This window comes from Gallus gallus, chromosome 1 (genome assembly GCF_016699485.2).
Source record: "Gallus gallus isolate bGalGal1 chromosome 1, bGalGal1.mat.broiler.GRCg7b, whole genome shotgun sequence".
NCBI classification, from domain to species: Eukaryota; Metazoa; Chordata; class Aves; order Galliformes; family Phasianidae; genus Gallus; species Gallus gallus.
In genome coordinates, this window is record NC_052532.1 from 50407086 (window position 1) to 50432309 (window position 25224).

Consider the following 25224-nt stretch of genomic DNA (forward strand, 5'->3'; position numbering starts at 1 on the left):
GCTCTGCGCTGAGCCAACCAGGGGAGCTCAGCCACCCCCCATACCTCTTCCTCTCTAGGCCCTTCTCCGTCTTTGTAGCCCTATTCAGACAAGTATGAGTGAATTATGGTAGAAGACCGGTCTGGCCTTACAAGCTTTCTCCAGTAGCAGAAAATCCAATGCCCAGGTGCTCTCCTGATCAAGAGAGGCAGTGATGCACCGGAGAGACTGCATGCTGATGTGCATGAATCACATACACAGTTCAGTAGATGTGCATGTTTAGCAGAGGGCTTGGAGGTTCCCCGGGTTTGCCACATGCTCCCCTGGGAGTTCACAAAGCAGAAGAAAAGCTTTTACAGACCTACAAAAGACTATTTTGAACAACATGAAGTTTTTCATCTCTGGGATACGCACCTAGAGCAACCTGACCTCTCTGCTTCATGCCAGTCTGCTACTTTCTCCTCTATAGATTTGCTCAAAGAATCTAGTAATCTAAATGCACCTACTTACTTGACCATGTTCTTTTACTGGGCTATGCTCTGGTTTTCTGTTCTTCTTTTAAAAGAATTGGGCAGGGATTTGTTAAAAGCTTTTGCTTTTTGGGACTGTGTGTGGCATTTGAGTATGTCCCCAATCCCTATAATTTTTTAAATTACTTTTCCTAGCTCATGAGACATTAAAGTTTGTGAAGGCTCTTTAGATAGTGGGTACCAAGTTCCTTTTCTATTAGTGCCAACCTGCTCATCACTTTGGGAGCAAGAAACAAGTTTCAGACACTCAGAACATAACTAGCACGCTGTACTGCAGTAACGCAGCAATAACAGGATGGCAGAAAGCAAGATTATTTTGCTTTTAGCCTTCTGTGCTCCCTCACAGGCATCCAGCTCATTTTTAAGCTATATCAGAATGATTTCTATGGGTTACCTTTCCTTGATGTCAAAGCAGCAGATGAGCAATTAATTTTTTTTTTTTTTACTTCATTTTGGAAATGAAGAAAGGCAAGTAAACCCTTCAGCTACATTACAGGCAGTTTTTGCAAGCAAAGTAGTCAGATCTATTTCTGTTGAGATAAAACAGAATGCATTTCTTCAGAGGTGCAGCAATGAAAACAGAAAATAAGTGATTTTTAAACATGAACCGCCTGACAGCATAACAGCCGAGCATCCTGTCCTCAGAGCCAGGGCTCAAAGAGGGTGTTGGATCCCATCTGCAGCACCATGGTGCTCTGACAAAGCCTCTCCTCAGATGCCCTTTTGGTAACCCCATTTGTCTTAAAAAGAAAAAAAAAAAAAAAGAAGAAGAAAAAAAAAAAGCCACAGCGAAACGACTGCTGGGGAATGCTGCACAGCACAAAGGCTGAGCCAATCCTTCGCTTAGTGCTACCAGGCCTAACAGATGTGTTGAGTGCACAGATCTGGGTTGCAGCAAGCATTAATTTGTCCTACTGACTTCCTGTGAGGGTTCGGTGTCTGCAGCGGGGCGTGATGCTGCACCACGCGTACAGAAGCAGAAAGCTACACCAGAGCTACAACTTGGCTCTTCTGGCAATGCATAGCCAGACCTCTTCAGGATCAGAGCTGGACAAGGAAGCGATCAAAAGCAGCAAACAAACCTAAATGTAAGTACCAGTGAGATTTGCCTCTGACCTCTGTCTCAATGAACTTTGCTACACAAACAAGCCATCAGGGCAGGCCCAGCTCCTAAAATATATTTGGCACCACATGCCAAGTCACCACTAGCTAAGGTTCTTACAGTCACAGCAGCTTTAAGTTATTGAATGTGACTAAATCCCATTCTCACCCCCCCCCCCCGAAATGGGCTGACATTAGGTTTGGGTGAACAATTTCCCCCAGCTGTTTCAGTAAGCAGAACAAAAGCACTTTCCTTTGTCTGATCCAAACCAAGTTGTTGGTTTTTTTTTTTTCCCCAATTTTTAGAAAGTCTGGACAACCCCAAATACTTTTTCTCCTTGTTTCATGCGTCCTCAGCCAAAAATAAAGAAAAGCAAGCAAAGGACTATGAACCTGACCAAAACCAAAACGAAGCAGCAAGTGACCAAAAATGCAGGAGCAGCAGTTTTTAAAATCTGTTGCCTAAAGGCACCTACTTCTTAAGGGAATCCTTAGAGGAGATTGAGATGTGGCTACCACTATTAATACTTCTCACTTTGAACTAAAAGCTTAACTGTTCATGACAATACAGGTATTCCATTTCCCAGATAAGTGCCTAGCAATTAGTCCCCAGTCTTTGGTTTGATGAATATTTTAATTTTCCCATGCCAAGAAGAAAAGGTACATCAGAGAATTTGGAAGTCAGTTGGTGTGCCAGTCTCACAAAGCCTCTCCCTTGTCCACAGGTGACTACCCTTAGCTTGGTAGTCAGGAGAAGTAGATTTAGGTCTTCTCAGGTAGCATCCATAGCTTAGAATCATTGAATCACTATGATTTAGTGATTAGTTTTTCAAAGCCTTCACTTGTGGTTGTCTTCAAGAGGTGTGAACAATCTGACTTGTCCCAGTTCATGGTAATAAGAACCTCTTTATGATGGTAGCCATCCCCATTAGACAGCTTTTCACAGTCGGGGTGCTGAAGCAGAGATGTACTTTGGGCAGAAGTTCCTTATTTTAGCATTTATTTATTATTATTTAGCGAAGCCTTTTGTTGAGGCCCAGGCAGGCAGCTCTGGACACTTTAGGAGCTGTGAGGGGTCTCTGCTGAAGCCCTGCTTGGTGTCTGCAGAGATTACAGGGCTGGGTGTTGTGCTAGCAGTCGGGACCATGCCAGGAGTAATGCTAATGGAGGAGGTGATGGCAACATAGCAGCTCGAGGGAAGGAAGCAACATTGCTAAGGCCCTCACCCAGAAAAGTGAGGGCACCGTGTGGGTGAGATGGCAGAGTGCTTTTTGCAAGCACTTTCACACTCCCGGCTTGCGATAAACAAATGAACCTATGTTTCCTACAAGCGAGGTACATGTGAACATATTTAAAATAGCATCTGAGGCTTCACGTGTGGCTGGGAGCTGACAGGGTCTGCACTGTGTGCAGACGGCTGCCAGCACACGGTAGGGCTCTGATAGGAACTGCTCTGCTCTTACTTCTGAGTCCTGCACACATCATAGCAGTGAGTCCACTCTGCTCCTCCTCAGCCTCTGCCTTCAGAGGTGGCCTTTCCTAAGGAAATAGCAGAAGATGCCCTCTAATTAATTTATCAAGAGCTCTTGCATCCCTTCAGAACAACTTCATACTCTCATTTATTTGCTTCTTGCACCCAGGAGAGGATATTGCTTGGAGAAGCCAAACATCTTCAGATCATTACATTACTTTTTTCCTGGAACTGCAAAACCCAACTCTTACAGATTTTATGTACCCCCACATTCTGTTACAAAGGATATGCTCACCACTATACTAATTTTTTCCTTTTACTGCCAATGGTCATTTTCAAATGCCTTATGTTGCTGGCTTTGTGCACCTGCATCTAACTGAACGAAATACAATCTGATCGGATAGCCCACTAATCATCTGCTGCAGCACTGTCTAACAAGTCCCAGGGAGATAACAGCTCTTCTCTCATTTTAATACTTATACTGAGTACACTTTGCCAAAATCAAACTCCCACAGAATGGTGGAGCTTGTAAAAATCATGATCACTCTTGTAAGTGCAAAGGTCTGTCTTGGTTTATTTGATTTTTCACAACCAAAATGCCCCTTTTTTTTTGGGTGCAAATGGTTTTTTTTACGTTCTTCTGGTATCTTCACGTAGAACTGAATTTTCTAGAAGAGCAGTGCCCAACCTTTTCTGAGCAACGAAACATTAATTTCATGACTACCCGCTGCATACATAAAGACTGTAACAGAGCAGTTACTACTCCAGTGCTCCATAGATGTATACTCAAGGTTGCTCTCTCAAACCACATAAAATGACAACTTGAGCATATCATGCATAAGCTCTTGTATGGGTTGCAAAACATCCGCCTGACAAATAATTCTCTTTCTAGCCATTTGGCTTCTCTTGTGGCCATCTCTTTTTTGTGGTGAAGCTTTATCACCACCTGATTCTTCATGAGGGTCATCAGGAGAGAGCATGAAATAAAAACATGGTTTGCCTCATCAAACCATTTGCAATCTATTCTAGGAACTCTCACATGTTCTGTCCTTGTTGAACATAATACCTCTCAAGACTCTGTTACATGGTTCATGACTGAGTTTTACTGTTAACTGAAAAAATATTTAGCACATCTCATGCTTCGTACCCAGACACTGTCTGAAAATAAAGGTCTATTCTGATTGCCTTCCATTTTCTGGCATCCATTCGTTGCAGCAGAAAGTTTCTGTTTAAATCTTTTCTAACTCTCTTCCTTAATTCAAAAAAGAAAGAAAGAGAGAGAGAGAGAAAGAAATATATATATATATATAAATCTCTGAAGAGGATTTTAACTACAATTTTTTTTTCCATATGGGCTATTTTAAATTTTCATTTAACTCTGAACTCCAGTACTATTGTTGCTCAGCAATCACTTGGAGTCTGCTTGCCTGACAGAGGTCTGCTCCTCAATCTCTGATTAGAGCTGCATATGCTGAGCTGCTGCACAAGAAAAGCAAGCTAATTGTTTCCGGTGGTTAGGTCAGAGCTTAACTTGCAAGCAAATTGGGGTCAAAAGGCATCAGGAAGAGTGACAGAGTACCTTGCCTATCCTCAAACTCTCACCACAAGTTTCAATCACTCAAGTCAAACACATTGAGCCCCAATACCTCCAGCTTCATGCACACATTGAAACACAGCTTTTGTTCTTTCTGCAAACTTATGAGACAAAATGAGCAGTAAACTCCTCCCTCACCAACCCCCAACTCTAGGATTTTAAGACCAGTTGTATAAGTATTTTCTTTTCTTTTCTTTTTTTTTAATTAGAAAAAGGGAGTAAATGGATCCTAATTTTTATTATTATTATTATTATTTTTTAAAAATAGTCTGCAGTCAGCAACTCACTCTTACAAGGTTGCATGCTACATTACACTCTGCAGTGCTGGTCTCTGGGACAGGATCAGGCCATATCCCATTGATGATGGTCAGTCTGGACCCTCAAGATCAGGAACCACTCTGCCTCCTTCCTCAAGCCTGGACATGCAAACAGACCAGGCACACTGGTTCTTATCCTAATACACAGCTGAGAAAGGGGTAGGGACAGAAGAAACAGGATTACAAACTGTCATGAAGCTCACCTTCCTCAGCATCAAAAAAAACCCCAGAATTCAAGCACTTGAAAACCATCCAGTCTCTTGAAAATCCACAGAAGAATTTAGTACAGCATTTAATCTTTAAATGCCTTGAGATTTTCTTAATATTTTCACAGCAGACTTGCTGACCTGTGTATAAAATGCATGGAGACAGCCCCCACATCCTTCTAGGTGCCAAAGTTCAGGATTGTGGCTGAGTTCCTGTACAGAATCTGCAGCCAGCTCCTTACGCACAATCTGTTTTACTTTCAGGAGGTTTGAAGAGCTTCTTGGAGCAACAGAAGTTTGAGATAACATATTTGCCTGCTTAACTCTCCTGTATCCTCTTATATTAAAGGGAATTGGTGTTCAGAGGGAGAGAATTGTGGAAGAGAGGGGAAGGAGATGAGTTAAGTGAAGTGAATGATAGAAGCAATATTTCATGGTATGATGTATATGAGAGAGGTTTAGGTGAGTAGACCAGTACGTACATTACAGCAGTAGCTATTCTATCACTAGCATGAGAACAGAAGTCCAGTGAAGAATGAGTTGCCCAAAACACAAGAGAGGAAAAGGATCTGGACCTATGACATTTCTTGACAGAGCTCTGCTTTACAGGAGCTAAACTCATCAGCTTCACATCAGGTTCCAATGTGTGAAAGCCAGAGGATACTACCTAAAGAATACATGTTTTTTATCTAATTGGCTGACCTTTAGATGTGTTTTCTACTGAAGCTGTAGCATGAGAATCCTGAGTGAAGATGCTTCTCCAAATGTAAGGTTTTTCAAGATCCGTAGATCTACACAGACATTTCATTTTTCCATTACTGGCAGAATATTATTGCCTCATTTTTCTATAGGTGGTGGAAGAAAGAGAAAGAAGGAAGAAATAAAAATCTCTCTCTTAAATGGGGTATCTGGAAGAACAGATGCAGTCATTGTCCAAGGACACAACCTATCTGCCTTTACCTCAGTTCATTAAACAGTTCAAATCTCCCCGCTGTATCAACTGTTTAGTACTACAAGCAATTACTACACTGTACTTTCTATTATCCCTAAGCTCTATTTCTTTGAGCAACATAATTACTGATGGCTAATTTTTTTTTTCATTTGCACATTTTAAATCAAGAGATAAATTTAAACTTTTTAAAATCCCTTGTCATGCTTGCTGACTCTGCTTTGTAATCTTTAATGGGATATGGCATATCAGGCTACAGAAGAAATTGCTTATACAGACAATCTCAAAAAAAAAAAACAAACCCAAAACCAAAAAAACCCCAAAAGCCCTAGCTTTCTTCAAGAAAGCTCCAGTTACCAGTGCACAAAGAACAGTTCAGTATATGCTTACAACAAGAAGCTCAAGAAAATTAATACTCAAGAAGAAAAAGGTAGTACAGATCTGTCCAAGCCATAGTCACTGTTGCTCAGATGGCATCAGCCTGTTCAGCTCAGAATTGTATTACATCTCTTGGAAGAAGCTGCACGCCTCTGGATCACATAGAGCAATCACTCACATGGTAAATAAGGCTACATTCCCATACAGAGCTCCTTCTTGTACCACTAATGTGCCCTTAATATGGATGTAGCCATAAGTCACATGCAGTTCTGCATGTTGTGCTTCAGTAGCAAAAGAATCCAAGGCACACATCCAAACTGTCCAACAGAAGATGTCATTTGATGCTGCAATGGTGCATGCAGTGAAATGGCACGTCCCAAGTGTGGAGCTGCCAATGAGAGATCCAAGAAACTCCTTGTGTTGGTTTCTTCTGCACATTGGTAATGATGGAAAACTTTCATGTATTGGGGTAGCTGCCTCGTCAGAAACCTGCCATGGAAAATTGACCGAAAGAAACTAGAAAGGAGGGAAGCCACATTAACAGACTTTCACTATCACTTATAGAAGGAAAGGAAAAATATTACCATATGCTATTCAGTTTTCGAATTTCTACAGATGGTACTTACCTTCTGTTGTGTAGTTGAGGGAAAAATGGGTTTTACTCAATTCTTACATGGGTCCTACAGTTTTTGCACGCTTCCCTTGTAATCCATACCGGCATGCTTACTCCTCTCAATTTACTATACTTTCTCTGTATAGCTCCCTGCTGCATGCCGTTTTACACTCACCAAAGGGAGCCAGCAGGATGTTGTGGGGGCACCTTCTGGAGATACACACAACCCTTCATTCTTTTTATGCAAGCTGTTTCCAAAGACTGTTAATCCAAGATTTCTATTAATGGTGGAAACCTCTCTCTACCTTTCCATGGCTCTCATTTTCCAAACAATCACATTTAAGACCATTTGGTGCCAGCAGCTAACTTGTAGCACTGCTCAGTGAACATGCTGAATTGATGCGGGATGAGGGGGTGGAATGTTTTCTACTGTTTTACTTTTTATGAGAAAATAGAACTAATCTGGTGATATTAACAGTTGTGCTGTCACGGGTATGGCCATAGTGATAAAGAATAAATGTTCAGTCTTGACAAGATCTTTATCAGCAACAGCAAGACTGCTGATTAGATTTCATAGCATACACACTTCAACTACATTCTGTGCGTCTGTGGTACTGTCAACAGTTTAGGATTAGATATATATACACACACATACACACACTGTCTTTGACTTCAAGCTTTGATGGTTGTGGTTCAGTTTATAAACAAACAGGATCCCAAATCTTGACATTTTAGCTCTTTACTAATGCATAATCATCAATACTCTAACCAGGCCTGAGTGTGCTAATGAGAGTGGCTCCATTAAGAACAACAATATCATCATCAGAATTACTTCTTTGCAAGAGGTTATGTAAAATCAATTTTACTGGCTGATTTTAGCTCATTATTTTCAGACTATGATGGGCATTTGTTTTCATGCCAAATGCTTCTGTAAATCACCTGTATTATGATGTATTAAAGCATTTTAATTTGATAGTCTGTGGTAAAAGCAGCCAGATAAACAAAAAGTTTCCATTCTACTCCACTGCACCACAATCTTCTTGCTAATTAGTGTGCTTTTCTCTCTTTCCCCTCCCCCTCTTTTTTTTTTTTTTTTTAAGTAAAATTGGAATGATGAAGCCTATAAGACTTTGCGTTAATCCTGCATGTTGTGCCTCCAGACATCTGTCAGCCCCCATATACAGCCAATTCTCAGGGCTAGCTGTGGATAGAGGAAGAAATGTGCCACTTTACAAATACTGCCAGCAAGAGCCTTGGAATTATCTTCTACAAGGACAAAAACATGAGAGGTACGAAATCTTCCTATTGTGTTGTAATTCAATAAAATATTTTCCTCGCAAATGTTAAGGCTACTGTCTAAAGGGGCAGCAGAAAATATTCTCTTCCAGAAATAGTATAAAGGATATTCTCTCATCCCATTGGCACATACAAATCTTAACATGAACAGGCTCAGGGGAAAAAAACAGCTCTCAATGACTTTCTCCTTCATACTCTTCAGCTGACCTGCTGTCATTAAACCAGGTACCAACAAGTAGGATAGGTGCCAGTAAGGTTTAAAGCAAAGTTACATTTCCTAAAGTTCCTGGGCAAGTTCATTACTCTTTTTCTCTGATAGCCGATTCAGTTCTATCTTATGTCATCTCTGTTGTCTGATCAAGACTAACTCACTTGTTTGTTTCACAAGATCACAAGATGATGAATCACAATAAGATATGAGGCCTACATTTAGGAGCTGCAGATTAATTTCCAGTAATTTGGTCACTTGAGTTCACTTCCTAGGACATCGATCAAAATACCCTAAACCAACATCATGCATGTCTCTACTGATTAGATCTCCTTTGGACATGCATGAGAAAATCCTTTTTGGGCAAATCATATGCTATATTAGAACACTATGAAGACAGTATTGTTTTAGCAGCTAAATGATAAAAAAAAAAAAAATCATAGAATAGCTTGGACTGGAAGTGACCCCAAAGCTCATCCAGTTCCAGCTGCCATGCTGTGGGCAGGGTGCCACCCACCAGCTCAATTGCCCAGGGCCCCATCCAACCTGGACTTGAATGTCTCCAGGGATGGGGCACCCACAGCTCTCTGGGCAGCCCATGCCTGTGCATTACCACACACCGTATAAAGAATTTCTTCCTAACATCTAACTCCAAACATTTAACCTAGATCTCCTCTCATTTAGTTTAAAACCATTCCCCCTTGTTTTATCACTATCAGATCATGTAAAAAAAAAAAAAATCAGTTTACCTTCTGTTTACAAGTTCCCTTTAAGTACTGGAAGGCTACGATGAGACCTCCCCAAAGCCTTCTTCTCTCCAGGCAGAAAAAGGCAATATGATTCACAAAGGGCTTTTATCCTAGGATACTTAATTGTCAGTCCTACAGACAGCACCTGTCCTATTGCTGAACATAGGTGGGTTTTTTTTTGTTGTTTTGTTTTTTTGCCAGCTGATATGGCAAGTGAAGTTTTTCCATTGTTTTGTTGTTTAGCTACTTTTGGCATAAAAGACGCATAGATTCTATCAAAAAGATTGCCTGAGAGCATCCTCATCCAGCATAAATGGGTAGAGAGTTTTCCTTGTATTGACAGTTCCGTGCTGATACTGGATTATAAAAGATTGATTTCAATATTTATAAAGTATTAAAAAAACAGCAGTCAAAATTTAAAACTTGTTTTTCAGATATGTTCCACCACTCATATTTCATAGTTGTTTGATTTATTGTTGTTCTTACTGAGCTACTGAGAGTTAGACAGGATTCCCTTAGCAGCCACATCTTCTAAGCTGTATTTACAGCTTGGTCATGACACAGATGCTCATTATCATCATGGACGTGAGCTTCGCACACTATTGTCCTGTCTCAGATGTAATAGAGTAACTCAGTTACAAGAAGAGAAGTCTCCATTCTCTATAAATACAGTCCATCTAGCAGTAGAATTAGATATTCTAATCAATGAGAATTTCATTATCTTAAATAGAGATGTTTTATTGTATTTTTTAATTCAGTAATCAAAGAAAAACTCTGTTAGCGCTAAGACATTCTCAACACCATCAGAATTCATGGAAAATGCTCTTTTTTGCTGTAGCACTTTGTTTCAGAGTGAACCGAGAGCGCTGACATGATAAACTGCTCCTATTGCGCTCATGTCACCAGCACTTAATTTTGTCGCATTGATTTATCTTGAGGAACTGTAACAATTACCTGAGCACAATGTTTCCCATGTTGGTATGGGCAGGTTTGAAAGTGGTGTGTTCTCTGCTGCACTGTTTCCTATTTTTCAGTTTATGCTTTCATCAATATCACTACTTGTAGGTAACTTTCTGGAAGCAGAGCTCTTCTTTAGCCCATACAGCAGCCTGAACCCATTCTGAGCCTTCCTAACTTCACTGAATTGTCCCATAGCTGATGAGACTTGATTTATGCAACTTTATTAGGCAAGGAGATGGTCTTCAAGTAATTTACCTACCCAAGCCAGAAGATGCCTTAAATTATTAACCATATGAAATTTTAATTCAGTATCCTATTCTGATGGGTACTATACCCATTTATCAGCAAATTCTCACAAAATTCTAGTGATGATATTGGCATTGGAACAAGTCAGGACTAAAAGAGTAATATATCGGATGATATTTTTCATCTTTATCTTGTGCATTATATTTGGCTCTTCCCGCATGGGATCTGTGTCTCAGGCTGGCAGTCTGTTTTGCAGCTTTGTTCCAGTCACACATTTCACACCACATAAACACCTAAGTGATCCGAGCACGTGTCAGAAGAGAACTCAGTGCCACCTGCACTCACTTAGTTTTAAGAAACGAGTGCTTAACAGATACTGTGTGCATGGCAGGGAGGGAGTGACATCATTAGAATAGTACCATATGGTTTATCAGCAGGTCAAGCCTCATGCTCTGATCATCACATTCATAATTCCACAGTATTAAATTACAAAGTGGTCATACTAAATGAGGAGATGACACTCCTCCAAGTTTAAGATCTGAGAATACAGAGACTATTCTAAATGCATAAAATAAGCATACAGTTAAGATCATATTCCTGATTAAAGTAGCTTAACAGTTAAAGTTTACAGAAAAGCAACCCCTTCACTCCATTTAAGTAGATCAGAATGACTGCCCTATATATTTTGTTACCAAATAATCTTCTGTGGCTGATTCAGTACCAGAGTAAGAAGATTGTAACTTTCTGATTGTTGATGTTCTATTAATAGAAAAGAAATTTAGATTTAGCAACTTATACTTATGTGCAATTTGCTATAGTGATTGCAATTTGCTATTCACTGCAGTTTCCTTAAATTATTCTAAAGAACTACTTGATATCAGTCAGTTTTCCCCCAGTTGTGGCATGGCACAGCTGCAGCAGTCATTCTGGAAGCCTCGACTCTTCCTTCTCTATAAATGCAAAGTTGTTGAACAAGATCACTATTTAAGATTCTTAAAGAAACTAACCTGCCACAGGACAAATATCCTCATGCGAATATGTAACAGGTAAGAGATAGGAATTAAAGGTGTTTTTTTCCTGTTTCTTTCTTTTTTTTCCTTTTCCCCCAGTAAGTTGTCACTAATAACATCCCTTAGGAAATCAGTTTGGGGACATGCCCTGTTTAACATACTCTAGAAAAAGAACATGCCATGAGATGACAAACTTTGTTGAGGATTCTAAAGGAATCAGATTAAAAAGACAAAGATGACCACACACACATTTGCTGAAAAACTAAAGAGAATGATTATAAGGCAGTGTAGGTCAAGTAGCACATAAGGAAAAACAGCAAATTTACCCCCAAACCATTAGTTTTGAGATGGCAATGAACACTTGGGAATAAGGCATTGCAACAGATCTGTGAAAGTATCAGCTCAGTGGTCAAAAAAAACATGTGGAATGGCATTCCAATTAGGAAAAGAAATAAACACCAATGTAGATCATTATGCAACTGTATATATTTATGGTGTGCATGCATTTCAAGCACTGCATCATGTTCTGGTGAAGGGTCTGGAGCACGAGTCTATGGCGAGTAGCTCAGGGAACCAGGATTGTTCAGTCTGGAAAAGATGGGGCTCAGGGAAGACCTCATCACTCTCTACAATGACCTGAAGGGAGGTTGTGGCGAGGTAGGGGTTGGCCACTTCTCCCAGGTAACAGTGATAGTGTGAGAAGGAATGGCCTCAAGTTGCGCCAGGGGAGGTTCAAGTTAGATATTATGGAAAACAACTTCTCAGGAAGAGTGGTGCTGCAGTGGCACAGGCTGCCCAGGGAGGTGGTGGAGTAACCATCCCTGGAGGTGTTCCAGAACCGTGTGGATGTGGCACTGAGGACATGGTCAGTGGGCATGGTGGGGATGGGCTGATGTTTGGACTAGGTGATCTCAGATGGCTTTTCCAAGCTTAATGATTCTGTGATTCTATGTCTCCCTGACCCCATTCCCCAGAACCATATAACAGAACTAGCAAAGGTAGAGAGAAGCATCAGACTGCCCCAAAAACCCCAGATAAAATGATAAGAATGCATATGACTTGAATACAAGAGCAAAGAAACAAGTGGACCATCAGATAAAAATAAATAAGGTTAAGCATAGTGTAACTGAACTGTGGAGCCTCATGCCAGAGGATATTATAAAGGCCAGAAGTTCACCCAGAAGCAAAAAGTGACTGAACTGACATAGTATCTATGCAGTATCATCATATATAGAGCATCATTCTAGCCAAAGAAAGCCCTGAGCAGGAATCATGCAGGCCAGTCTATCTGGTTTGTCAGTTCAGATGTTCTGGTGGCACAATCCCACTTGGTACACTGCGCTGAAACACCCAACCATCAAACAATTTACATGCCAATCACTACGATTACAACATATTTCCCCATCTCCATCTGAGATATATCCCCTTTCTGATATATTATTTTCGTTTGCTGCCTTGCAGGTGCTGCTTCCTGCCTTTCAGAGGCAAGCCAAACTACTTCACAAACTGGGGGCTTAAACAGGAAAGGAGATGATACTGCCTCAAACCCCGCTTCCCGCAGTACCTCAATACTTCCGTCCACAAAATCATCAGGTGCAAGCACACCAAAAGCCACAAGTCATCCTGCTTGATCCTCAGTTACCAGCAGCATTCAAACATCAAAATCAGAGCCTCATCCACCAAGCTGCAAAACTTCTGTAAGGGCCACCTACCTCATTCCTACAATCAGTGCCTTTCAGCCCTTGGAAAATACCTAAGCAGTGAAATTTTGAAGCTGACCTCTTCCACTCATGATAACAGATCTTTCTCCTTCTCCAAGGAGAAATGAGTTTACATACTCCATGCAATGCGTATTCAGATTTCTTCATTCCCTTACTCCCAGTGGGCTGCCAAGTGCTTGTTGAATGTGAGTCTTGTGTACCTCAGGTAGGCACATCATTCCTTCAGTTTGATGTGCATTATCAGCATAACTTTGTGCTGCCGACAATTCCTACTGTCACTCCAGGTGAGAGCAATATGAACATGTCCAGCTGCTTTAGAGTTCAGATACTCCAGTTGGCTATAATTTAAGTCATTGTATTCAACAGTGCATTTTAACAACAAACCTAGAAATCTAATAATGAAAACCAGTAATCGTCATCCTGCAACGGACATTTCAAGATCAGGGAACACATTTGTACATATCCACTTACACTGGTTTCAGACATGGCCAGAGGCTTTAACTTACTGATTACAAAAACCCAAACTCTCCAGTTACCCATAAAACACGAATAATTTCATCAGGGACACAACAAGCTTTTCCTTGATGCAGCCTCCTCTGTTTGTCCTTTCAATTCAAACTCAAACTGATTTCTAGACAATAAATGAGTCTTAGCTAACAAAACTGCCATCTGTGATTTACTCCTTTAGGTAGGACCATAGTCAAAGAGCTGCACTTAGGCTGAGATGAAAACTGTTTCAGTAGCTGAGCTGAAGAAATGACGCTCACTTTCACCTTTGCCGCATCACTGCACTGTTCACTACCGGGAAATGGAGGTGGCATTCAGACCAGCCGCTCTGCTGGAAGATGTTGCTGTGGGGTAAGTTTCTGCATTCTGTCCACAGGTGTTCTGCAGAGTGTAGAAAAGAGTTTCAGAGCGTCCTAGAGCGAATGAATACTCTATAGTTGCTGGAAGATGCACCTCATCCCAATAGAGAGTAAAAAAGAAAATACTAAACATTTTCAGGATAAAAGAGAAGGCACTGCCATGAAAGTACAGACCTGAGAAGCCACTGTCTCAAACAAAAGTAGTTAAAATAGTGTTGTTGTTGTGAGAATACTATAATTTTAAAACACTTAATAGAACAAAAATAACTGCATTTTATCTGCATTCTTGTATGAGCTGGAACTGTGCTTGTTACACACTGCTATCCCACATCGCCATGTGACACACAAGTGGCAGATCACTGCTCATAAGGACTGTCTGCTGGCAAAGAGGAGCCATAAAACTTTTCTAAAGAAGACATCAGCACATTCCTCTACAGACAGGGAATTATGCCAATTCCAGACACACTCCTGCATTCCAAAGGAGGAATATATTGAACTATAATAAATGGCTGCAGGGTTATTTCAAACCAGCATAATGAATGAGCTCAGAGACTGAGAAATCCCCTCCCGGCCCTAGGAAGCAGAGGAGGAATATCAAGCTGACATTCCCATTTGTGCAGTTAGTCCACAGTGTGATCTTGTCATTGGGTTGGAGGCAGCACTCGCAGGAGCAGCATAGATGGAACTTGCAGGTAGAGGGGGAGTGAAGAGCACAAGTGAATTTTGGAGCTGATAGCTGCTCTGCCTGCATCATAGGATCATTAAGGTCAGAAAAGACCTTTAAGATCATCTAAGTCCAGCCATCCACCTACCACCAATATTGCCCACTGTGAATCTGTGCCTAGATATTTTGCTGTTTAGCTTGTAGTAGTTGGAGTGCTTTCTGGTACACAGATCATACCTGGAACTGTGCCAGAGCAGCGTGGCACTATGACAGGTAGGGTCACATTGCACTTAGGTTTTCTGAGGATGTGTTTATCTGCAGGTGAGCGGCTGTTCAGGGAAACAGAACCCAAATCCTTGGTAAAGCTGTAGGCAGCTCTGCTGACAGCATATGTTTTTTCTCTCTCATCTCTCCTTCCCTGCTAGGATACCCCCAGGCTTCCCTCCTTAGGGATAGATGTTGCATCACTCTCCAGTGACAGTTCTTCAGGCCCACAGCTGTCACCATTTGAGGAGCAGGTCTTCCTCTCTCAAGTAATATGCTGCCACTCTACATGTGTCCTGTCAGGTTGCTAAAATCAGTTTGGATCACAAAACTTTTGCAGGAGCATGCAAAGCACAGAGCCAAGTTAGGTTTCACCTTTCCAGAAGAGGTACCCAAATGTTGCTCTTTGCTGCAGGCCAACATTTTCCCCCTTTCCTTATCCCCGGGCTCTGGCTTGAGTGGCACCACAGTTTTCACTGCTGTTACCACTCTGTTACCACTTCTTGCAATATGAAATTATGGATTTTAAGCAAAAGGCCAACACCTTAAATTTACTCTTCATGTCAAAACCTCAGCTTTAGTTTAGGCAAGCTTCTAGTCTGCAATTTAAACACATTTTTCACTTCTTAGAGTCATAGAACCATTAAGGTTGGAAAAGACCTCTAAGATCTATTCCAATCATCTGCCTTCCACAAATATTGCCTACTAACTACATCCCTCAGTGCCACAACTACACAGTTCTGGAACACCTCCAGGGATGGTGACTCTACCACCTCCATGGGCAGCCTGTGCCAGCACCACTCTTACAGACAAGAAATTCTTCCTAAAATCCAACCTGAACCTCCCCTCGTGCCACTTGATGCCACTACCCTTCATCCTATTCTTGGAGAAGGAGAAACTGCTTACAAACTGACATCAACAACTAAAAAAACCCAGAAACAGAAAATGAATTAAAGAAATATCTTTTCAGATTTATAACATTTTAAATCCTCCGTTTTATTTTACAACAGTATTGTGAAGAAGTGTTCCTATATATTTTCTCTTGGAGAACTAAATATGATTATCCTTCTCTCCCTTTTGACTTTCCATTTGGTGGGCTGAGGATTGCTGCAGCTTCACTCAGCATGTTTTGATACAGCTGGATGAGGAATCATGTGGACTTATTTTTCCTTCTTGGTATGTGGAACTGAGTGATCTCACAACAACAGTACAGATAAGTGAGTGGTACTTGCAGGGGAAAGCTTATCATTTTTAAAAGATCTTCTTAGTTTAAACTAAGCAGCGATGTTCAGTCCCATCCAGACCAGAATGCATGACAGCTTCATACAGTAGCACTGCCTGGAGTCTTGAGGTTTGGTATTTACCCCAGCATAAAGTTGGATATGAGTCCTTGCTCATTTCAAATTAAGCTTTTACATTGACCTTTGCCAGAGCATACAAAGACCTCCCAGAATGAGGCATCATGAAGCCTCATTATTTCCTTATTTTTGTTCCCACATCGCCTACCCCCACTATTGCCTATTTAGATTGGTCAAACTTCTAAAATTTGCTCAATTTAGGTAAGAATCAGGTCAACAAGAATTTGCATCAGATACCTGCTGTAAATAATTTTTCCTCTCATTTCAGAGCAACTATTTCTGGCTGAATATTTAGTGTTTAAAACATGCATAGTTTCAGACATTTGATTTTGGACAAAGATGTTTAACTATGTTTGTGCTGTTTTCCACTAACTCTTTAGCAATTCTTAATGAAGCCAGCACAGAAAGGATTCAGCACACTTTTTCATCTACCTGGCCTTCTGTGAAGTACAAATAAATTCATTGTGTCTTGAAGAGCTATCTTAATGAGGCTAATTTGCTCTGTACTCACTGCTAACAAAGACTCACCTTAAACTTTCATTTTATGAAAACTTGGTAAAATGCTGATTTCTGTCTTTTTCATGTGTATTTTAGATTCAACCACTCCCATGACATCGGCTTCTCTTTACATGTCTCCTCACCTGATTCAGTTGTCCCAGCAGACTAATCATCCCTTCCTTACTTCACATTTACGTTCAGCTCAGGAGTTCTCCTCCTCCATTTCATTCAAAGAGCTCAAATACAAGGTCATAATCAGATTCCAGGCAATGTCATCCAAGCATGCTTCTAGTCACTTGCAGTTCTCAGGATGACTACATGAGCCTTTGTTTGCAACTTTATTCTCTCCTAATCTATATCATAGAATGCTTAGAGTTGGAAGGGACCTTTAAAAGTCTTCTAGTCCAACTCCCCTGCAATGAACTGGGACATCCACAGCTAGATTAGGTTGCTCAGAGGTCCAGTCTGGCTATGAAAGTCTCCAGGGATGAGGCATCCACCATCTTCCTGGGCAACCTGTTCCAGGGCCTCACCACCTTCACAGGAAAAGACCTTTTCTTTATATCCAAGGAACCTTGGAACCTACCTTAAATCCATGTCACATGAGCCATCAGATTTCATTTATGATGTTCTAGTTACTATAATCTAATACCAAATTGTTCAGTTCCTTTCTTGAAAATACACTTTCTGCATCTTAATCTTAATGCTTACTTACTGTTTAAACTGTTAGTATGACCCACTGTTTGAGAGCGTAATCCTTAAGAACTCACCACATATATAAAATAAAGCACTTATGCTGTCCTGCTGCCTGAGTATTGCTAAGGAGTCTGCATTTTCATCTGTATTTGCATCTGTGGGCTGTCCCTGCATGTCCCAATCTTCTCATTTTCTCATAAACAGGAAAATAAATATGTGTTATCAAGAAAACATCAGGGTAGTAATAGGGAAATACATAAAGGGATGGTAGTAAGATAGCCCATGAGCAGCTATAGGAAATAGTGGGCAAGAAGTGGAAAATTTATGATCAAGTCCTGAAAAAGAATAAATTGAAATCTCTCTATATTTTTTATTACATCAAATTATATTGCAGAGGGGAAAAAAAAACAACAAAAAACAAAAAAACACTGCTGTAAACTAGGGAATATTCTATGCAATACAAAATCTGATTTATAACAATTCTAAACAAGTGTCTACTTCTCTAAGCAATGGATTTCTTAAAACATTATTTTACAATTTGCTTCACATACCACAGACTAAACAGAGTCCAAAGCAGTCTGTTTTACAGCCCTCAGCCTCTGCAAGGTACCGTCCTTCTACAGCAATCAGAAATTTTCCTCTTGGCAGCTTGCCAGCATATGTTCTGCATACCTCCATAAAACAGCTGGCAGTTTCTTCCCTGGCTATCAGACCAACACAGAATAGACAATTTTTCCATTATCCTCAGAGGGGTCCTGTTGCAAGGGCAAAGATGTAGGAACTGTCCAGCACCTAATGAAGCCCTGCAACAGACCCAATCCTATTTTGCTCCGCCTATCACAGAGATGATGAACTAGAACTAGCTAGCAACTAAAATACCTGTTTTAACTTATTTCTACTAGCAAAGTCTAGATGCACACATAAATTTGTCTTAAAAATCCTATGAATTACAGAAAGAAATCTGCCCTGAAGTTCCCAGGATGTTCTCACTTCTAGAATATCTTCTGAGCAGATGTTTATGATGTGGTCTGTGTAGAGCCTTAGTTGGAATTTAAGACTTCTCCTTAGGTTGGTTCCTAAATACAAGCAACCTGACTTTCAGTAAAGCAGAATGCATCCATGGCATGCCAGACCACCCAAACCCATCTCCTACTTAGCACATGGCATTTGAGAAATTGAGTCAAGCAGAGAGCAGCAGAGAAAATAGAGGGCCACCAGTATGATTCAGACAGGTTGGACTGAGATGAATGGTTGACTCATATCCCTAAAAATACTAGTGTACTGAAGAAAACAGAGGCTGCAGTTCACATGACATCTTTCAATTTAAACTAATATTTAACTGATCAGCAAGATGTAGACGAACTAAGGGCTCATGTGCACCACCTAGCAGAGACAGCACATGAGAAATTCTGAAGGCTTAACTTCTTCTGCGGTACACTTGTTTGTGGCAAGTCTTCACAAGTGGAAAGCCCTCCTGCACTTTAACCACAACTCCAGAATATTTCATTTAACATGAAAGTCCTCCCTGCAGTTCTACTGAAAATATATTTAATTCCCTGTCATAACTGTCACATAATATTGCTGAGAGCTAGATGAATTTAGCCTTAGAAACAGCAAAGTTCTAGCTACGGTTCAAATATAATTTGTATAGCTGTTTAAGTAATTTAGGATCTATTTGGAGAAGATATGTCTGTATGTAGTATCACAAAAACATGGAACCTTCCATCCCCTCAAAACTTGATAGCAATTTCAATCCTTAAGTGTCCTTTTCAGATAATCTTTAATATCAAGAGGTGCCAACCACACTTAATACAACACAACAATATTTTTATATTATCTCTGGGTCTATTATACAATATTCCACATTCAATATACAACCTTCCTTGCTAAAGGATGCTCCATATGTCAAGAAGGGAAGGGAGAACAACAAGAGGTTAACACAATTATGTGCCAGTGTGGAAAGAACAGGTTGATGGGTTTAAGGGCATTGAAGAATACACAGTGATAACAGAAGTTTGACTGGAGAAGCTGAGAACTGGAAATAGAAGGGGATATGCCAATAATAGACTCGATGCAGCTGATTTCAAGTGGCGGTTTAAACACTGTCTGATAAAGGACTAATGGGAAAATAAGTGACTGGTGAGGGTTGTTTGGAAGGCAGTACACAGAGAGAGAGGATGGATGGGTCCTGATCGTCATGCTTCAGTGAAAGAGACAACTACTGTTAATCAGAATCTGTCTGGCACTGATGAATATATTACAGTCCACTGTGGGCACATGTCCTTCTTCCCTCTGTCCACCCAGAGGAGCAGCTGGAAAGCTTCCACTGCGATTGCTGCTCACAAGTTGTCTGCAAATTTTTGCATCTGTAAGATACGGCCCCTCTATGGAAGATTTGTCTGCTGAGAATCTGGCTTTGCATTCCCTAGCCACAGAGGTATCTGAAATCAATCCAAGTAACCCCCATCAAAAGGGTAGGACAAAAAGAACTGACAGTGTTATAAAACAAACCTGACGAGCAAACAAGCACAAAGAAAATTAGCCCAATGCTGGCCCTTCATCCTCAGTTAAGGTAATGAGCCAGTGGTAGTTGTGCAGGAAGCACAGGCAGCCTTTTCTCCTACTGCGCAATTTTCACTCTCATCTTAAGCTCCTGCCAAATATTTTTGTTCAATGTTAATCTTTCCCCATGACCCAATTTCCACCTCCCTCACAATTGGGGGTATGTTGGCAGATACCTGTAATTTTTATGAATTAACGTAAATGTCAGAAAGGAAAGCTGCTCCTCCCATCGCTCTCAAAAAGCTGGAAATAAAACCCAACGTCTAAGGTTATAAAGCTCAATGCTTCACTTCAGAACATTGGTAAAACAAGTTCACTTAGCAGCTCCACATTACAAATATTTCCAGAAGAACTACTGAATTCCCTAAAACCAATTCAAAAAACAGCACAAGCTGTATCCCAACATCATTTTTTTTTTCCAAATGCTTTTCCCATAGCAGCTTCAGCCTGCACGCTCATTTTAGCACCAGTCTTCATGCTTTGTACTTTTTCAGATAGATTTGTAAATGTAAAAGTCTTAAAACAGAGCTTTTAAAGGCAAGCTGAAGTGTATCACATTGACCCCAAACCCCAGGACTGGGAAAGGAAAGGAAACAATTTAGTGGTCGGATGTGCAACTTCACACATACTCTTATGAATGTGATAGGGTAGACTTGAACTCTCTCTCATTACCCCCATTTTCTTTTTCAGTTTCTTCTCCCAGCTTCAGGAATTATCTTTGTCCACCTCTGCAAGCTACTCATTGCTTTACCCAGTTTGACAAAGCCAACTTGACTGCTTGTTCCCTTATAGGCAGCATACCTTTCCCAGTATGAGCACACCCTGGGCTCTATAGCAGCTCTCCTCTGATGCTTGCAAAAGGTTCCTGTGGCCTTTTTTTATGTGAGAAATGAGAAAAGACAGCAACAGGGAAAAGAGAAAAAGCAAAAGGCAAACATTTCTCCACTGTGATGGGACAGAAGGGCACAGGCAGGAATTTCAGCTCTGCAACTTATTTTGAGGTATCCTTTCCCCTCTGCTCCTCAGCATAGCACGCAGTTCACGTGCAGACCTTGAGCCGAAGCTCCCAGAGGAGCTGACCACTTGAAGATCCCCCAATTCACTACAAAGAGGTAAATTATTACAGCAGTGAGACAAATTCTTTATGTATGTCTTCTAAGAGCAGAAGAGTTGGACTCAGTGATCCTTGTGGGATCATTCCAACTCAAGATATTCTATGGTATCATTATTATTTTTTTTAAACATGTTTCGAAGTTCTCTTTTAATAAGCTGAACTACTAACTTCTTAAAAACCTCAGAGAGTCTGCAATACTGAATGTGCATTTCTAGCCTCTAGATTAATTACGTTAATGATCTAGGCAAGCTAATCTCCTCTAACTCAGACAAATTAGCGTTTCCATGTGGCTCATTAATCCCTACCTCTTCATTTTAAGACACAATGCTTCATAAGACCAATGAATGTGAAAAAAAAAAAAAAAACAGCTTGTCAGGAATATCTCAGGCTGGAAGGGCTGAGAACAGCAGAAGAATGGCCTGAAATTTATCCAGACATATACAGTGGCATTTTGTAGACTCTCCACCTTCCACTTATTCCCTCCTTTCAAAAAATCCCAGCACATCATAGAATCATTGAGGTTGGAAAACACCTTTAAGATCATCTAGCCCCACCATTCACCTACCACCAATATTGCCTACTGAACCATGCCCTTAAGTACTACATCTGCCCTTCCTTGAACATCTCCAGGGTCAGTGACTCCACCATCACCCTGGGCAACCTATGCCAGCACATCACACTTCTTTATGAGGAGAAATTCTTCCTTATATCCAACCTAAAATACCACTAAAAAATATGATTTGCTCTATTCTCTCTGAGACTAGAATTCCAAAATTAAGGAACAGCCATGTATGGGATGTTTTGCCATACATACTATTGCCATCTGGACAAAGGAGGAAGGAATCAAAGCATCTGCAAATCTAGTACAATTCCACTTTAGGCAGTGCAAAATCTGCAGTCCAAATAAATTACATGTGATAATTTTCAGTGCTTGTATATAATCACACACAAAGTCCCTAACAAAACAAGGAATGGTTCTGGTCATTGTACTTTGGGATCCAGCCTGGAGATCATCTCCCTTTCCTCACAGTCACTCCCAGTTTGGAGTGATTTTCCTGTTCTTTCCAGATATTTGATTCCCAAGGCCCAAAATCCTCAGTGTAGGTGCCACTGCTCACAAATCAATTGATACTGTCACATATCATATTGATTTCTGTAGTGCCTTGGAGCAGCAGACTGAAAAATGCCGATTTCAATTACTAAACAAAACAGGAGATTTATTTGTGATTATACGACAATAGGAAGATTACCACTAACTACATTCTGGGGAAAAAAGAAATCAAATGTCCTCACTTCAATAAAGATACAGAAGTCTGTAACAGGTACTCGATGCATCCAGCTACATCTTTTCTTTTTCCAAACTGAAGTACTTGCTTTTATGTATGTACATATAATTAGCTCTGTGGAAATAAATAAATATGTATACACACAAACATGCCATTGTATCACAGGAAAATACCCCTCAATGCGATTCAGATCCATGAGAGAAGAGTGACAGGGAGATTCTTGAGTGTATTTTCCTGGACTCTCCTGAGCTGCAAAAAATTTATGAATTCCACTTGGATCCTTTTAACATCCTCCTGAGCTGTTGTGTCCAAGTTTCTCACTGGTATTATTGAATTCAGTCTGACAAAACACTCACGAGTGGGAACAATATCTCATCGTAGATATAGTGGAGGGAGGAGATGAAGGGATAAATGCAAGAAGCAGCCACAAAAACGATTCAAGAGATGGAACTCCTGCCTACGAGGACTAGCTGAGAGAGCTGGGGCTGTTCAGCCTGGAGAAGAGAAGGCTCTGGGGAGACCTGAGAGCAGCCTTTCAGTATCTAAAGGGGGGCTGTAAGAAAGAAGGGGACAGGCTCTTTAGCAGGGTCTGTTGGGACAGGACAAAGGGAAGTGGTTTCAAACTAGAAGAGAAGAGATTTAGACTGGATATAAGGAAAAAGATAGCAAGATGCTGGAACAGGTTGTCCCAAGATATGGTGGATGCCCTGTCCTTGAATCCATTCAGAGTCAGGCTGGACTGTGAGCATCTTAATCTAGCTGTAGGTGTCCCTGTTCATTGCAGGGGATATTATGGAGGCAGACAGAGAAGCCCATGTGGACTTTGGGTGGCTTTGACTCAGATCTTCCACAGTAGGGATGCCACAAGTGAAGGTGATCCATCCAGTACTGCCTCAGTTGTCAAGAACTTGATATTGCTGATGGGATCTCATGTCATCCTAATACTTTTCCACTGCGTGCATGTAACATACAATGACATGTGACACTGTTTTTGTGACACACAAAAACACATGACAATACGCAACACTTTGTTACATGCAACACAACACTGTTTTATGACATGCAGTGATGCGTTTTATGTGTTTTATGCAACACAACACTGTTTTATGACATGCAATGACACAATACTATTTTTATGACATGCAATGACACAATACTATTTTTATGACATGCAAGAACATGCATGTAACACACAACAACAAGCAACATTGTTTTTATAACCCTTTCTCTTCATTTCTCCAGGTCATTACTGGCAGTGAGTTGGCACTTAGTGATGGTGAACTCTGTACTAACTTCTGCCACAGAGAATCAGAGACATTTGGCAGAATCACCAAGGTTGGAAAAGACCTCCAAGATCCTCTAGTCCAACTATCCACCTACAACTGCTGGGTGAGAACAGGCAATAATTTGAATTGTATGAGGTTAACTGCTAGACAATAACACATGTAATCATTACTATGGTTGTTATATGCCTTGTCAATGGTATTACAGTAAGAATCACCCAGACTAAAGAAGAAAGAGTTCTGATGGAAGCAGAACTAACTTCAGCAAGCAGTAATCCAACACCATGCATCACCCCTTTCACACTGAAGGACTGTTATAACAAGATGGTGTCGAAAGTCATAGACTAAATTAACTCCATGTACAATTTACTGGGATGGCCTCCCACTGGGAGGGGGAAGGGAAGTAAGCAAAAGGCTGCTTGGTGTTAAGCTGCTTGCTGGGTTAAACCACAACAGCACATTGGAAGAAACATACTATCACATGCAGTCAGCTGAATTTACCCAGAGCTGGAATGAGACAGGAAAAAAAAACCATCATTATGGTGGTGTACGCATCTGAGGCCAGTAACACCAAGCCAGACTAGGGGTCCCAACACTGAGGAAGCCCTTCGTGTTGATACCTCCAGCCACAGGAAAAGGCAGTGCCTGCTTAAGTCCAGAAAGTAAAACATTTCTGCATTATGGGAAGGTTTGCCCATAGGAAAACCGATTTGAACTCCAGATGACAGAACTGCCTGTTCAGTAAGTCAGGATCAAGGGCAATGCTGTTATCCTTCATGTCCACTGTGACCCTCACATTAGGACCTCCAGTCTCAGGGCAGGATGAAGAATAAAACTGAATGCTAATACTCTAAAATGAAGTGAAAAATCATTTAAAAATTCAACATTTTCTTTTTCCTTGCCCTGCTAGCCTTCCCCCTCTCTCAATAATGCAGGAGGACACTCTCTGAAGGCCAGGTGCTTCCTGACAACCAGTGACATGATTTACACTTCCATGGCAATTTCAGAATAACAGATGTGAAAGGACACTTTAAACTATCCTTTGTAGAGAAATTCTTATGCCTGGTTTATGATAAAACACTGCATCACAGAACATCACATGGTAGCTTCATGACAAGCAAAGATGAGTATCAAAGGTAGTTGCAAGGGGACTTCTGGTGGGGTTTCTCACATTGATTCTGGCTGGAACAAAAAACCCAGCATCTTCCCCATTCTTAGCAGGGATGGCACAGTGGGCTCAATAGGTACAGGTTTTTGTATCTCAGAAGATTATATGTCCTAGAGCCAAAATCATACCAAGAAATT

The 25224-nt window shown here is 40.8% G+C and overlaps 2 long non-coding RNA genes across 4 annotated transcripts in view; one reads left to right on the forward strand and one right to left on the reverse strand.

Annotated features, from left to right (window-relative positions):
• Window positions 1-7278, reverse strand: part of LOC107053692 — a 33392-nt gene extending 26114 nt beyond the window's left edge. For both annotated transcript variants that reach the window (XR_001467201.4, XR_006932709.1), the window contains exon 1: window positions 7152-7278. This is a non-coding gene — a long non-coding RNA (uncharacterized LOC107053692). The remainder of the gene's footprint in view (window positions 1-7151) is intronic.
• LOC121109331 lies at window positions 1373-24775 on the forward strand. 2 transcript variants are annotated; one of them, XR_005848995.2, is made up of 5 exons: window positions 1373-1597; window positions 8239-8427; window positions 13069-13304; window positions 14017-16298; window positions 23879-24775. It is a non-coding gene; the product is annotated as an uncharacterized LOC121109331 (long non-coding RNA). The 2 variants fall into 2 exon arrangements; XR_005848994.2 differs by having other exon boundaries at window positions 14017-14186.
• The last annotated feature ends 449 nt before the right edge of the window (window positions 24776-25224 follow it).